We start from the raw sequence: 16,862 nt of genomic DNA, 5'->3' as shown, positions 1-16,862 counted from the left end.
TTTTCAAGTCTTTAGGGTAAATACCCAGTAGTGGGATTGCTGGATCATATGGTAGGTCAATTCTTAGTTTTTTGAGGAACCTCCATACTGTTTTCCATAGTGGCTGTACCAATTCACAGTCCAGTCCCACCAGCAGTGTATGAGGGTTCCTATTTTACCACATCCTCTCCAACATTTGTTATTACTTGTCCTGTTGATTATAGCCAAGAATAAACTGCATTATTGCTTGTCACTTGAATAATAATTTCAATTTTGTGAAATTGAATGCTGGAATTGTTGCTGGAGTATGGTAGATGGTTCATTCTTGCCACTAAGCATTTGACATGCTACTTAATTATAAAGGTTCAAATCCTATGCTTATTTATAATTTTTCTTTGGAGTAGTAGGAAAGAAATTATTAGCTCTGGTATTATGGATTTGTGTACAAAATTTGAATAGGTAAAACTAGTAGTATATGGTTTTTTGTACATGAGGATATACTACTGAATAATAAAAATAACGATTTTCCTTTATTGAGTGCTTACTATGTGCCTGCACTGCTCTGAGCAGTTAAACAATGGATGGGCCCAATATCCTTACTAGATATACCTATCATTATCCTCACTTTGCACATGAAACAGAGGAAGGGTAAGTATCATGCTCAAGGACACACAATTAGTGAGTGGCAGGGCTGCCCAAGGTGTTGAGAGATTTTTCTGGTACTGATGACAGATTTGCAATGAACCAGTTATCTATTCACATTCTTGTCAGGCCTTTCTGTGGCCAGTGAATGACAGGAGATTTTGATAAACATGCTTTAGGTAAGAAGATGTAGCTTGTGGCTGTGGGATGGGAAGCATTTAAATTTTCATATAGTTGGCTCACACAGACATTAAAAATTAACCACCATGCTTAAACTAAATGTCTGAGATACTTGTCCAATTCATGGCAGTTTTTCTCTACTGGTAAAAATTTTGAAATATAATTGTATCTAGACAGTACTGATTAATTGTTGAAGTTAGAGAATCCTAAATATGTTTAAAAGCTTATATCTAATACTAAAAAGCATACAAGTTAGTATGTTATAGCGAAGTATGTGTATAAATTTACAAATACATTTTTAAATTTTAAAAATTGGTTCATATCGAGTTATCTTTGCTACTTTTAATTATAGTATGTGTAAATATTTATGTATTTTATGCCAACCAGCTTGCATTCTATATTGTATAGAAATTAGGCATAAAATAACAAAACATTTAAAATAAGACTATGCTTTCACTAAGTTATATAAGCATCTTTCTGCACTTACATTAAAATTTACCTCAAATATTAAATACTCCTTTATTGCTAACCTTACTTGGTGGTTAGTTCCTTTCTCTTGGTATTTCCCTAACATTAAACAAAATCTGTAAAAATGTTTACAAAATGTAATTTTATTTCTTGTGAAATATCATTTTGTCAAGTTTGTATATTGGGAAGCATGATAAAAAATTACATTTTAGAGTAATTGACATAATATTTTGAAATATTAGAAAGTTTCCTCAGGGAAATTAAATAAGACATGATTTTTCTAAACCATGATTATTTTATTTGTCTTGATTAAATTTAAGGCCTTTCTTTTAAGGCCCAGTTCTTCTTGCTTCTAGAGTCCAACTAAGATATATGAAATAGTTATTTGTTAATGACTTTGGTCTTCAAGATACTTTTTTGGCTTCTCAACTCTCTTTGTAACGAGTATAATGAATGTATCTAATCAAATCATAAGGAGTTATAAATAACTCCACTGAGTCAACTTGAATTTTCTTTTTTTTACTAAGTTCTGTCTTCTTATCTTCTCAAAGATGCCTCAGTATTCCTACCTTTATTCATTGCTCATCGCAACTGCCACTCCATTTTGTAAATCCCTGACTTCTTGATTAAAGGCCATAACCTCCTCTATCGAAATTGTTTGTAGAGGTTATTAGGGAGTTCTGATTCACTGAATTTTTCAGTTAGTTGGGGCTAATTTTAAAAAATCTTATTGCATCCTAGGTTTGAAGTTGTTCTAAAATGCATTTTCACATTCTTCCTCTGGAAGTCTATGTATTGAATATAAACATAAAAATTAATAACTGTGAGGTCAGACAATATTGTATTTCAGAGCTGCACCAACACCTGTCTATTGTGTAACCTATATGGTGAGCCCAATATGTCTCATTAGTAAAGAGAAGATGAGGGTAGCACCTGACTTGGGCTGTTGGGATGGTTCAATGAAATAATTCGTGTAAAGAGTTTAGCATCCTGCCCAGTGCTAGTAAAAACTCAGTAAATGATAGATGTTTTATTGCTGTCAGTGATTATTAGCTTTGTCCCTGTAAATTATTGTACATGATGGGAAAGTTAATATATGTATGTATGTATACATGCATAATGTCAGTCAGTAAATACCAAGTAATAAAAGTCACATCATAGTACATTACATCCTACAGGGGAAAAGTTTTATTACAATGCCTGGGGAATGTCACTCACTGACCTTGTATCTTGTCTCATGAAATAAAAAATTATTCCTATTCCATGGCAATTGATGTGTATGCAGATTTCTTTTTTATTGTTATGGATGTTATATAAGTATGTAATGAAACACTGTGCAAGCAAAAACCAAGCTTAAGTCTATATTTTTAATTTGTACGTTAAAATCTTTAATTAGTTAATATTTTTAATAATCCTGAGAACATCATAAATAGTTTTCTGTATTACCATGTGGTCCGTTTGTACCCAGTGTGTCAAATCCTTTTCCACATCTGGAACGAAATTACATTTGATTTTAGGAGCTTATCTAACTAGATAAGGAGGTGAAATAGAAACATATACCGCTTTTCAATATAATTTTTAAAATATGGTTGAACGTAGATATCAGATGTTGAACAGAAGAAATGTCCATAAAGTTTGCTGCAGTTTATAATGAATTGAGGCCAGCTTGATCCAACTATGACAGGATTACATATGCTGAAAATTTAGAGGCTTTTTTTTTTTTTTTAAATAGATTTTGGGAAGCAAGACTTTTAAATATGAGATTAAAAGAACTCATTTTTCCACTACTCTGTAAAATTACTATTTTTCTTTTTGCATAATATTATCTGTATTAGCATATATCATTATGTAGTTGTACTGAGACTGTACATGCTATTTTATCTTCTGCTATTTTCATTTAATGTGAATGTATAAATTCACATTGCAAAATATTTTAAATATCTACATTCTAGTATATCATGTTTATGTTCCATAATTTATTAAACTTTATTTAATGTTTGATCTTTGTGTGGTTATAAATTTTTAAATCAATTAGCAAGCAGTTCACTTTTTGTGTCCATGTAAAAGAGTATAAATACTAACAAAACTTTTGCTACATATTACCATATTTCTAAAAGCGTGGGAATGTTTTACTGTACCACCAATAGTGAATACGTGTAACCCTGCTTTGCCAACAATATTGGGTGACATATTTTTTGCAATTTAGAAGTATAAAATAGCACTTAAAGATACTTTAATTTTGTTGATAGAGAATAAAAATGCCTTCAGTTTTGTGACCCCTCCTTGGGTGAATTGTTTATCTAGCAGCATTGTCACCTTCAGAGCTGCCATTTCCTAAATCCTTTGTCATGTGCCAGGCATTGTGCTAAAGTTCACAGAAGAGCTAGCAATTCTTGTCTTCATTTTACATTTGAGGAAACTGAGGCTTAAAGAAGAAAAGTAACTTGCTCAGAATTACCCAGCCAGTGAGAAGTAATTAGAAATTTGAAGTCAGGCCATAGGATTCCTGAGTTAAAATTCTAAACTCCTTCATATAGTACATATTTTGACATTGGTTACATTTAATGCAACCTTTCAATTTTGATTTTGTTCTTATTCTGCTGTGTAAAATTTTAAATGTGTTTATTTTTGAAACTATGGTCTTTTTCTTGGTGTCTGTTGCTTCAAAGCTGAGAAAGTTATCATCCTTGTATATGTCTTATATGCTGCATTTTTGCCAGTCTATAATTTAAATTACTGTGTTTATTTAAGCTTTTGTGATTCCTCTGCAGTTTATTTTGGTGAATAGGTGCTTTTTAACCCTCCATCCCCTGCTTCACATAATATTTTAAACAATCCTTTCTTATTATTCATCTATGAAATAAAAATTTATAAAATAATAATTTATATGTAGATATCTTCAGGTCTATATTTGGGCTGTTTCTCAACTTTCCATTTGTTTCCTTTTCTCTATCTTTGCCATTTATTTCTTGTTTTGGTGCTTGGTTGTGCTTTGGACATACGGAGACTACTGTGCCACTTGACTACACATTCATCATTGCTTCTGGAACTCTCTTGCTGAGTCCTGGTGAATTAGAATCTTGGAGCTTTTGGTTATTTTAGCTCTAGTATTTGTCAAGTCAAATGGAAGACAACAGGATGGCTTAGCTTCTCAAAGACAAAATTCTATTTTCTCCCTTCCATCAAAGATGGTGGTAGCTTTCCTAACCAAAAGTGAGGAATGAAGAACAGGGCATGTGTGACCTGGCACCCCTTACCACAAGGTCTTTGCTTGTTCCAGATGAGGACCAGAGAATAAGGCGACATTTAACGTGATGGGCGGGAGGAGAACCGATCTTTGAGAGAGCACTGCACCAGGGGTAACACACCGATGTTGGGCTGGGTGAAGAAGTTAGTTTAATTTGTTTGCAAAGACAAGTTCTATTCTTAAGTGTCTCATAGTGAGACATAAATGCCATATAATGTTATTTTAATTTAATTTAAAGACTAAGAACATAAAGGGATGAAGTATTATGAAATTTTAATCTTCTATGATTTTGTATTGATTTTACCTCAATTTATATATTTTGCACCATCACAATTAAGATGACTAAATTGTTGTATAGGATTGTTGCACGTTATTAATTGTGTCATTTGTAAAAAGAAGCCATTGGAGGTGTAAACTGAGAATTATTGGACTTGAAAACTACCTGTACACTCTGCCTGTCTAAACTTCCTCCCTCCTACCACCCCTGCAACACCAAATCCAATCTGGAGGCCTTTCAGAATAACATAAATCCTGTTTATAGCTTTTCTTAAAGAGGTTGCACCCAGTTTGACACAGCATGTCATTGAGCAAAATATCCTAAAATTCTAGTTCATTCTTCCATCTGCCCAAGTTCTTCCCCAGACTTGATCCTCTGTTCACCATTCATGTTCATTCCTATCATATTCATTCTCTCTCTCTTTCTTTCTCCCCCTCTGTCCCTCCCTCCTCTCCCTCTCCCTCTCCTCCTTTTCCTCCCCTTCCCTCACCCCCTTTCCTCCCTCCCTTTGTCTCCTTCCCTCTTTGTCTCTCCCTCTCTCATCCTCCCTCTCTCTACTCTATCTTCTTTTTCTTTCTTTATTTTCTCTTCCCTGCAAATCTCTCCTGACTCATGAACTCCCTGCTGGGTGGTGGGAAGTATAGCCTGGTTTCCAGCTTTAGCTGTTTTTCTCTCAGGAGAAGCAGAGCAAAAATCCTGGTTAATAATCCTCTGTCTTATTACAGAAGGTGACAAAGAACAATAATGCGTATTAAAAGAGCTTTGGCCTTATACAACTATTAGTCCAAATAAGTCAGTTGCTCCCAGGAAGAAGCCGAGTGGTTTTGACTAGGAGCACCAATAGAAGAGCTGAGCCAATGGGCTCCTGCAGCAGGCAGAGTGCCAGTGTCGTTAGGTGTGATGGGTGGGCTGACTATCCAGAGTGCCTCAGTAAAGGAGTTAACTGAGAGTGTTCATTGTAGAGAGCCTTTTGTTTTCCCTGGTATAATCAATTTGAGATGTCCCATGCTTGGCAATAGAGAGGATGAGATGGCCGGACCTGTGGCTCTTCTGCTTCTTCCTTGAGAGTCTCCTTTCCTTAGAAAATCTGCCTGCTCTGTCCTTAAGGAGAGTTAGTCCTTCTTTAAGTCTCTTCTTCTAGCTCTCCTTAGCTGCTTTTGTCTTAGTCATCCTAGGGCAGTAGAGAATGCCCTGGGCTGAGGTCTCAGTTCTTGGCAGTAAAAAGAATCTACTCTATGTAGGAAAAGCAGAAAAGAAATTTATTGAAAGGTATTGGGATAGTCTACAGCTGTGCCACCCTGAACGTGCCCGATCTCATTTGATCTCAGAAGCTAAGCAAGGTTGGGCCTGGTTACTGCTTGGATGGGAGACCACCTGAGAATACCAGATGCTGTAGGTGGCGGGGGGTGGGGGGGAGGTATTGGGATGTTCATCTGATCTCTGGGAGAACCAGAGACCACGCAACTCAGAGCAGTGCCCAGCCACACTGGGCTCTCCCACTCAGCTGCTGTACTGTGTCCCTATCTGCCCCTATAGTGTGTGTGGTGAAGGAAGAGTCTGCTGTGCCCTCTCAGGGGACAGTTTGCACAAAATAAAACTCACAACACACATCTCAGTCCTGGGATTCCTTTCTCTCCATTATATTAAGGAGTTTCTGGCAAATAGTGTAGGTCACCATTGAGTCCAAATTTCAGTGAAGAAATGGAACAAACAATTAGAGTTACTCCCAGTTGCTTGAACTTCCATATTGGATCCAGAAACACTTTTAGACAGCTGATCTATAAAGCATAAGTTAAAATTATGTTCTTCCTTTCCCACACATGTTCTCTAAGTTTATAATGGCCAAACTTATAGAAGTTGATAACTTGGCAAAATATTGCCATTTTTTTTTTTGGTGTGTAAGCCATTTTCTCTCTGGTTTGACTTTTTCTTTGGCCCCCAGGGCAACTGGGGTCTGACTTTGATTATGGGTGGGGGCACAGTGGGGCAGGTAGAGGTGGGACAGGAGAAGACAAGTTCCTCTTATAAGATAAAATGACTTTGGTAAGATTTTACCTTGTCTCTAAGGCAGGCACCACCTAGGGAGACTCAGCAGGGTTCCGAGAGGTCAGGGATGGTGGACTGGGGGGAAGGGGCATTGGAGGACAGAGTTCAGGTGCTGGAGTGCTCACACTGACCAAATGCTCTCATTTTCTCATCAATAAGCTGACTTTCATATAAAAACTTGGCTCTCCCATGGCCTGGGCCTTGTCAGTAAGAGAGACGAATTTTATTTGTACCTAGATGTCAGGTTTTTATGAGAATTTCAAGAATATTTATATTTTAAAAGGAAACCAGAGGAAAAATGAATTGTGAAGACTTTGAAGTTATACAGGCCTGAATCTGAATCTTGGCTCTGCCGTGTACAGGCCGTGTGACCTTAGGCAAGTTCCTTAACCTTTCTGAGTACCCATATGCTTGTGGGATAAGGATACTTACCCCACTGGATTGTTCTTGAAGATTAAAAGAGATCATGTATAAGATAGTACATAGTAATTGATCTATAAATAGTAGATAATAGTCATTCAATAACTAATAAACGCTTATGGAATTGAATGTAATCTTTAATAATAAAGTGGAGTAGCTTGCTGATGAGGAACTTAGAGTCATATGTATGGAGATGTTCTTTGTCCTGGGGGCTTTCTTGAGGTCCCTCGATTCAAGTTTCACAGGAGAAGGTTTGCTTCACCTGTCCAAGGTAGCTTGTGTGTTTAAATGGAATTTGTTCAAATGTTCTTGGAATTTAGTAAGATGATCAAACAAAATTTTTCACAAAGATATCTGGTTATTTGGCTGATTTTATTAATTTGTTGAGTATCAGACTGGTAGGTAGATGGATCAACCAGGATATTGGGGATTCCCAAGGTGTTGTTCCTGTCTTCGTTTGGTTACGAAGTGGGAGGAACATTAATCGGCTTTTTAAAAGAGGACCTAACTTTTTGAAATGTCTGTTTCAGAAGTTGAAAATTCATTTCTCCTGAAGTTTTAATATGTTTCTGTTAGTCTCTGTTTTTCATGGAGCCAGTGAAAATGATGGTCATTTCTGGCTGGCTGGAGTTGCACAGACTTAATGCTAAGTACCTATAACAATGTGGTTAGCAACACTGGCTTTTTCTTCTCTCTCCTTTACCACTTACCTACATTTCTTAACAAAACTAGGTAGGTTTGCTATCTTTTTGCTCTCTATTCTCTTTCTTATATTTATCATCTGTTATCTTTTTCCATTCATATGTAATATGTTCCCTTTCTGCCTGATTCCTATTATTTCAATAGCTTTTAGATGACACTTATTTAAACAAAACAAAAAAATTTATTTTTAGCCGGTGGTAATGGTGAACTTTAGAAGGAATGTGCTTTCAAAATAGACATGAGCTAAATGTAACCGGCCCGCCCAATATTATATCTTAGTCTTTGCATTGGGTTTTCTTCTATTATGTTTCAGATACTGTCTTGAGTTCTTTGCAGACTATTTCTTTTTTAATTCAATCCTAACAACAACCTGAAGGGCAATTAATAGTATTCCCATTTTACAGATGAGCAAACTAACAGTCAGAGACATCGGCCTGTAACTAGTAAGTAGTAGAGAAGGAATTTGAACCCAGATCTACTTAACTCTAACACACACGTTGTTCATTACCAGGGCTGCTTCTACCTAGATATTAGATCAATAAGTACAATGAGAGCTTTAGAACACAGAATAGCTACGAATATTAATTCATTTCTTTGGCTCTGTGTACATAAGTTTAAAAAAGCTTCAGAATGTGTATGTGTGTGTATGTGTTTACCTCATTTTTGCAAAGCTATATACACATTTGTATCACATTATTTTTAAATAATGAAAACTTTGTAGGTGACTTATACATTATTTGGGATTCTTCTAAAGATACTGAACCAGGAAATGAGCCTTTGCAGATACTGAATTTGCTATTGCCCAATCTTGACTTCCCAACCTCCAGAACTGTGAGAAATAAATTATTGTTGTTTATGAGCTTCCCAGTCTATGCTATTCTGTTATAGCAACTTGAGCAGACGAAGACAAGAAGTTATACTCTCACCTGTAGTCCCACTGGCATGCTCGTTCAAGTGAGTCTTTTTCTTGTCTCTTTTCAAGATAGTTTATTGGAGAGGTACTTACATTCTGTCCAGGTAGGGATTTCATCAAGATGAGAATGAGTCCTAATTTTTTTTTTTTTTACTGAAATCTGTGTACCTTCAAAATCGAAGAAATCCAGCAGTGCTCCCTCCCTTTTTGTACCTGTGATACAAGAGTATTCATCATTGGTAGAGTTCTACAATATGAACCCTGCAGTTGATCAGTTTGTCCCCACAACTAGTTTCACTTGGTGCATTATATAAATAGAAGGAAGAATTGCTGAGATACTGTAATAAACTATTTGCCTTAAACGAATAAAAAGCTACACAGATACCCTTTTTGTTCCTCTCCATTTATGTCCCTGGTAAAGCAAACATTACATGTGATGTTAGCTCGTGCGCTGGAGCCAATAAGAATTGAAGAATTATATAACACAATTATATTAGAGATTCAATAATATTCATCCCTGTATTTGCTTTCTCCTTGTGAAGTCCAGTTCTGAATTCTACCGTGAAGTAGTTTGTGCCCTCAAGCAAGTCATTTCTCCTCTCTAAATTTGCTTTCCTTTAATCTGTGAATTGAGAATGTGGAGTGAAATTATATTTGAGTTTCCTTTTAGCTCTGATTCTGTGAAGGAGTAATATGTCTTGTTCGAGTCAGAAAACCCCACAGATCTCTTTAAACTTTACTATAGCATTTGTTACAGTGAGCTCTTCTTTAGAACCTTCCACATACACAGACTTCAGAATGCACCAGGACCTCCCAAAGTCATCCCCATTCTCTTGAACAATCTTCTTAAAGTTCAAAAATGTGATTTGTAGGAGTAGTAATAGAAGGAAGTATAAGTTTCAGCTGCAATGGAAAAACATTAATCTGAAAACCATTTATTTCCTGAATCTTTTCAACATCTAATATTTCCTCTTATTTCCGTGATGTTGAGCGCAGTGATATAGGGATCTTGATACATTTGTCTCTTCACTTCTAGCCTACTTTATTAATATCCCTTGGGCTGTCTCTTAGAGTATTGGTGCCAATTCCTCTTTTTGGTTAGTTATTATGCAGATCTTTGGGGATCACTGTCAAAATGCTTAATAAAACTTGATATCTAAGCTAACTATTGATTTGGGGCTTTGGGTAATTACCTGGTGACCCAACAGTCCTACTCCTAGATATTTATGTAAGTGAAATGAAAACTTATGTTCGCATAAGAAAAACTACCCACAATGTTTATAATAATTATATTTGTAATTGCCAAATACAAGGGGAGAGGTTGACTAAAAGGGGGCACAGATAGAACTGTGAAGGGTGATAGAGCTGTCGTATACCTCGATTGCATGGTGGTGGTTACATGATTACAGGACTATACATTAGAAAGGGTGAATTTTCTTTTATGTAAATTATAGTTCAATTTTTTTAAAAAAAATTACTGTTAAAAGAATCTGGAAAAGAAAGAATATTTTAAATATTTATTGCAATATTATTTATACCTAATAGTCTATGAGTACTTTGGAATAAAATAGAAATATAGATGTTATAGAAATATAAGACATTGTTCGCAAGGAATTTATACTTTAAAGAGATCAAAATTTAGAGTATTTTTAAAAGATATGTTATTAGGACACAAAGATTATTGGAAAGTTATTTTTCGTTGTTGTTGCTAGACAACTGAAGTAAATTGTAGGAGTTATAAACAGGAAAAAAATCACTCAAGATATAAACGATATTTAAAGTATGGCATCTGGGTTTTTTTAAATGCTGATTTAAATTTTTTTATCTTTAAACACTTGAGGGGCAGAAGAGGAGAGGAGAACCAAGTCATAAGATCAGTAACAAAACACAGGTTAACCTTGTTTTCTTGAAAAAGCACAAGGTAAATATTTATAAATTGATTTTTGGTCCCAGCATAAAATAAAAATTACTTTCAACAATCCTCATTTCAAAGAACATTTCCATTATGAAAGCGTATCTAAGTAAATTTATTTTTTCTGTGCAGTTCAAGGGAGACAAATGATTACTACGAACACTAAGTCCTGTTGAACTTCCTCAGACACATCCAACACAGTCTATTATTTTGAGAACTGTGGAAGAGACTGCTAGTTGTCTACCAACTATCTATCCTCCCTTTCCTTAGCAACAGAATCCCAATTTTTTTTCAGGGAAGCAATGTCTCCCTAAAAAAATGGCATTTTCCAGCTTTCATTGGAGACAGATGTGACTGGGTAACTGCATAGGTATAGACTTCCAGGGAGACACTTTTGAGAGGAATTGGCTCAGCTACGTGGTGGGACCTCTGCCCCTTCCCCTTATTATGCTGTCTAGAATACAGACTTGATAGCCAGCCTGAGTCTGGTTCTTATCCCCTCTCTGCTCCCTCAACACCTCCCACCCCAGAACACAGTTCTGCCTCTCCACTGAGAGAAAAGACTACATTACAGTCAATGGAGCAGTCCTCGTCATTGGTTTCCTCTAAGTGGCTCTTTGGTCAGCCCCTTGATTCTCCTGGTCTAGTAAACATGAAAAATGCCGGCCCTTACTGAGCTTTTTCTACTTTCCCAGCAGTGCACTGAGTACATTCCATATATCATATATAAACCCCCATCCCTAAGAAGAAAGTCCTGGTAGTGCCCACATTTCACAGATAAAGAAATGAAAAGGCTAGGATAGGTTACCTAGCATGCACTATTGTTTGGTCACACAGTGGGGGAGCTGGGATTTCAGCCTAAGCCTTTCTGCTTCCACACTGTGCAATTACGCTGTGCTGCCCATTCGTCTCCACTCAAACCCTGTTACTATAGATCATTTAAAGACATTAAAGACACCAGTTCAGCATTATGGCATCTATCCCCTCTTTCTCTGTGCCTGAAGATCATTATCCTATTTCATACAAATTTTTCATAGCTAAAGTCTTAATTTGACAACTTGTTGACCATGTGGTTTCATTATTAAGACATCAGTTCTCAGTCTTCTTCTCTGGCAGAAACATCTGGGAGTGTGTGCTTGAGGAATGGGAGGAGGGCAAGAGTCAACTCAGTTCCCCTAACTTCCGGCCCCTCCCATTATGCCCCTCTGAGTTCCTTCAACTGATAGGTCCAGATGCCTCATTAGGGATTCTGTTTGCCTAATGTTTTCCTTATAAAAGCTTCTTAGTGTCTAACAGCCCCAGCATAATGCCTCCTTTTTTTTTTAAGTGCAGTGCAGTCTAGGTCATCTAGAAGTGCTTAGTGAGCTCAGGGATTAACTTTAAAGTAAAAAGGTTCTAAGCATTCTTACATGACAAGTGTCATATTTGTCATGTTTAGTAAATGCCTGGAGGAGGGTCACTGGAGATGAATTTATAGCTTCGATAGGTTCTGGCACCAGGACTGGTCCTGTTGGTAAGACAGCAACTAAACATTTCAGGATGCTGATTCGTTTAATTCTTCTTTGACCACACAAGCTCCCACAGACCTGCTCCCCTTTAAACCCCTGCCTCATTTATAGCCTTTACCCTGGAAGTTTACCGTGTCATTCTACTATTTGACATTGTTTGCCATGTATTTCTCTGGGTTGGTTTTCCTCCTTCAACCAGGTTGTAAGCCTCCTGCAGGTAGGTACAAGATTAGGATCCTGAGTCTCATCCAACACATATTTACCTCGTATTTCCTGGAGTGAGAGAGGGAATGGGAGTGGGGAGATGAATGTTGCTCATTTGGCTTCAGAAGAAGATGATTTTTTTGTGTGTGGAATTTACATAATTTCTATTTCATGGACATACTTATCAGTGGGTTACAATTGTTAGCATTAAAAAGCTAGCTCCAAAATCTAGATGAGATACTCTTGTTATGTAAATTTATTAAAAATTTAATACTATGTAAATTGTATACATAAAACTATAATCTTTTATGTGAGAAAATTTAAGGAGAAAAAGATTTCAAAAGATTCTAAAAAAGAAACGGCAAGAATGATACAAGCTCATCTACTGTATAAATAAAATTTCTAGTGTATCATATATCTGTGTATGACATCTCTACATCTCTAATTTTAACCAAAAGAAATCCCTTTGGGAATCAGTCTGATTAATGGATTCTAAAATTGACTGATGAGAGGGAAACTATCTCCTTCTGAATTTCCCTATTCTATTCAGTCTTTACTTATTATAGTCAGAATAACACAATAGGAGCGTAAAGAAGCTAAATGACCTATTTCTTTAGAGAATCTATTTCTTAAAGGAGAAATAAAATATTCTCACTTGAGGTGGCATTCACATTTATGTAATTTGTGCCTTTTTTAGAGAGCATTTGACTAAATTGAGGGTTTTGTTTTGATTTAGGTAACTTTTTTGTGTAAATCAAATCCTATTTTAAATATGCTTGAAGTATTCACTATTTTAAAGGAAGATTTAATCATTTTATAATAAAAATGGACTATATTAAACATGTGCACATACACATTATAGCGGCCACCATTGGCTTAGCACCAAATGACTTAGTGTAACAGGGATTTAAGCATACTAGGCATCCAGTAAAAGTTTTTGGGATCAACACTAAGATTTTAACTTAGAAGAAAATTTCGGTTCTGTTGTGGTTACATGAGGTGAACATGTAGAACAAACCATTTTAGAGCACTGCCAGGCCATAACAATTAAGGGCAGGAGTAAGTGATTCAGACCAGTGCTTCTTGCTTGTAATGCTTCTCACTCTGAAGCTCGAGTTGCAAGGGAGATGTTTTTATTTTATTTTATATGTATGTATCTATTTATTTCTGCATTATAGGGGGAATCTTTAAAAGGTAGTTCTGATCTTGTAGTTCTGAGGTGGGGCTTTTGAATACTGTTGGTCTGAGGAACACACTTTGAGAAATAAGGGGCTAGTGTAGAACAGTCAGAACAGAAGGAGTTCAAAGAAGAGAGAATTAATATGGTCTGGCATGAAGACTTCTCTCTAACCCTCTTTCACCTTTAGCGATATGAATAGTCATGTGTAAGATTGACATTATTTCAAGATTGTTTTGGCTATTCTAGTATCATTACATTTCCAGATAAAAGTTTGAATCAGCTTGTTCATTCTATAAAATAGCCTGTTGGGAGTTTAATTAAGATTGCATTGAATTGGTCAGTATTGGTTGCAGTTCACCAATGAAACCATCTGGGCTTCGAGTTTTCTTTGTAGGAAAGTTTTTGATTATGAATTCAATTTTGTATAAATAAGGCTATCCAGATGTCTCTCTGTCTGTCTATCTGTCTACCTCTCCCTCTCCCCTCTCAGAATTATGGTAATTTATGTTTTTCAAGCAATTCATCCATTTCATCTAAGTTAGTGAATTTATTGTTATAATATTGTTTTTCATATTTCCTTTTATTCTTTTTTGTCTTTAAGATCTGCAGTGATATTCTTTTTTTTGATATTGATAATTTCTGTTCTTTCAAGCCAGTATTTCTGGTGGCTTATCATTTTTATTAATCTTTTAAAGAACCAGCTCTTGGCCTGTTAATTTTCTATGTCATTTTTCATTTTTCTATTTCATTGATTTCTGCTCTTTGTTACTTCCTTCCCACTTGTTTTTGATATAATTTTCAGAAGCCATTTTAAGGGTAATATGTTCCTATATTTTCAATTATTTTTGTCTGCCAGGATTTAATATTTAGGTAGCTCTGAAATTTTATAGCTTTTAAGAGCTTTTTGGTTTTTCTGATAGGTCTGTTCATTCATTCTTTCAGGGATATTCATCTATTCCCTGGACACTACTGAGATGAGAAAAAAATAGGCTTTTTTCTCTATTTAAATTAGCAATTCAGATAAAACCCAAGTGAGTGAAAAAAAAATTTGTTTGATAATTATGTAGGACTCTTACTTTTTCTGCAAATGGAATTATGAAAGAGAATGCAGTTTTTGGAGAAATGCAGTGAATAAGAAACATGGCCCAATATTAGACTTTATGTATCATGAAAATTCTATGTGTAATAAATGAGTGATCTTTGCCATTAACATTAATTTTTAGATTTAATTTTAAAAGAATATCTTGAGTTCAGTTCTAAATTGAGTTAACTTTGGTTCAGTCATCTAAAACCATCCTCCTGTGAGTTCCTGTCAGCCCTTCTTTCCCCCTGCCTTTACAGTACCCATGTCACAGCCCATATCTAAGTCCATTGCATCTTCTAACTGCAGAGAGGATGTTCTGGCTTAGCTCCTGAGACAAACCGAATGCAGCTAGTTCTAGCCCCTTCCTGAACCCCTTGCCTGTGGGCTCATCCATTATTCTCTACTTCTGTGCATGTGGATTGAGGTTGCTATTGTGCATTCCATTTTAATTTCCCTTAATGCTTCCCAGGGTCTCTGGAGACTTGGAGTTTTGTCACGCTCTTATTAGTTACCATCTGCAATGCCAGAGCCTTGCTCCTGTGCCTCATCTAGTGCCTGGGGCCTTGCTAAGCACAGCTCATTCTTCCTCAGCCCTGTCTGTCTGCCCTGATTCTGCAGCGTCATGCCTGGCCATTCATGTTTTCCCACCTACCAGACCACAGCTCCCAGGGAACCTGGATTTTCTCTTCTTTGCCTGCCTGCCTGTCCCCTGCAAGCCTCTGCAGCCATGTCTACACAGGTTCTGGCGCTTCTCAGTGAAATCCCAGGCCAGTCCACACCTCTCCGCCCACAGCCTTCCCTACCACAAGTAAGTGGCATTGCTTTGCCACATCCCAAGAAATGATTATTTCCAAACTGTACACTTTAGAATTTGAAATCTGATCGTATTCTTTGATGGTGAAATTAAAATAATGTCAAATATTTAAAATTATTTATACTAATTCTGCATAATCTTTTTTATGTACATTAGAGCTTAATCTCCGTGAGTTTATTTAGGTATATAAGCATCTGATGTCTGTTCCCAAAAGAAGTACTAAATACATATAGTTTATTTTAGTTTTCTTTATTACATGAGGTAGAAATATCTTGGCTTAATGAGGAAGAATCTGCTCTGGATCCAGAATGCGTCAGTGTGTGGGTGGAAAAAAACAGCACCCTAGGGTCTCCTACAATCGGGAGAAGAATATTTGATATGGAATAACTGAAGAGGATATTTTGGAGATGACCACAAAAGAGAGAAGCAAACTCAGGAAGGTCGAGGTCTCTGTGAGTACTAAACCCAGGAAGGTGAGGCTGATGAGAATGAAAACTTACCGTTTGACTTTGGCACTGAGGTGATCTTCATTGTGAAACTTCCAAATCCATGTCTTCAGCCTGTCCTCCCTCCAGGGTACCAGACCAAAATTTCCAACCCACCACTCGACATCTGAAGCTGCCTAAAACTCAGTGTATCCAAAATGGAAGTATTCATTAGACCGTCCTGTGTTTCAGGCACCGTGAACACAAGAGGCATAGTCCCCGCCCTCACTGAGCCTGCAGTTCATCTCCTCTCCCCGCTGGTTTCCCTCCCTTCATTCCTTCTCGGTCCCACCCTGGAAGCAGTCCCCTGCCCCATCTACTCCTCTCACTGTCCTGTTAGTTGGCTGGTCCCATCTCCTTGGTCGACCTCCCTATCTATCTTCTCCTTTGCATCCCTTCTAACACTGCTCTGGTTCAGTGGCTTCCTAATAGCTTTCTTTTCTTTTTTAAAAATTGTAGTAAGAACACTGAACATGAGATCTACTCTGTTCACAAGTGTATAATACAGTGTACAGGTAACTATAGGTATGATGTTGTACAGCAGATCATCTCTAAGAACTTATTTATCTGGCATAACTGGAAATTGGTGCCTGTCGAACAGCAACTTCGCATTTCCCAGTAGCTTTCTGAAAGGTCCCAGCGTCCCCTCTCTTGCTTCTCCACTTTCCTGTGCTTATTCTTTGATACATGCATCCCCAAACTCATTGTATTTTTATGCTTGTCTGTTGCCTTAAGGATACTTGAAATCACATTAGATTACAGACTATATTATTCATCAGTATATCCCCAGTACCTACCACA

The 16,862-nt window shown here is 36.7% G+C and overlaps 1 protein-coding gene and 1 pseudogene across 5 annotated transcripts in view; both read left to right on the top strand.

Moving 5' to 3' along the window:
• The window catches only part of EML6 (echinoderm microtubule associated protein like 6), a 267,350-nt gene that overhangs the window by 80,944 nt on the left and 169,544 nt on the right, over positions 1-16,862 (top strand). The gene's annotated exons all lie outside the window — the stretch shown is intronic.
• On the top strand, positions 6,074-6,192 carry LOC112478038 (annotated as a pseudogene).

This window comes from Pteropus alecto, unplaced genomic scaffold (genome assembly GCF_000325575.1).
Source record: "Pteropus alecto unplaced genomic scaffold, ASM32557v1 scaffold131, whole genome shotgun sequence".
Taxonomy (NCBI): Eukaryota; Metazoa; Chordata; class Mammalia; order Chiroptera; family Pteropodidae; genus Pteropus; species Pteropus alecto.
Note: the sequence above shows the minus strand (reverse complement) of the source record. Positions and strands in the feature narration are given on the sequence as shown.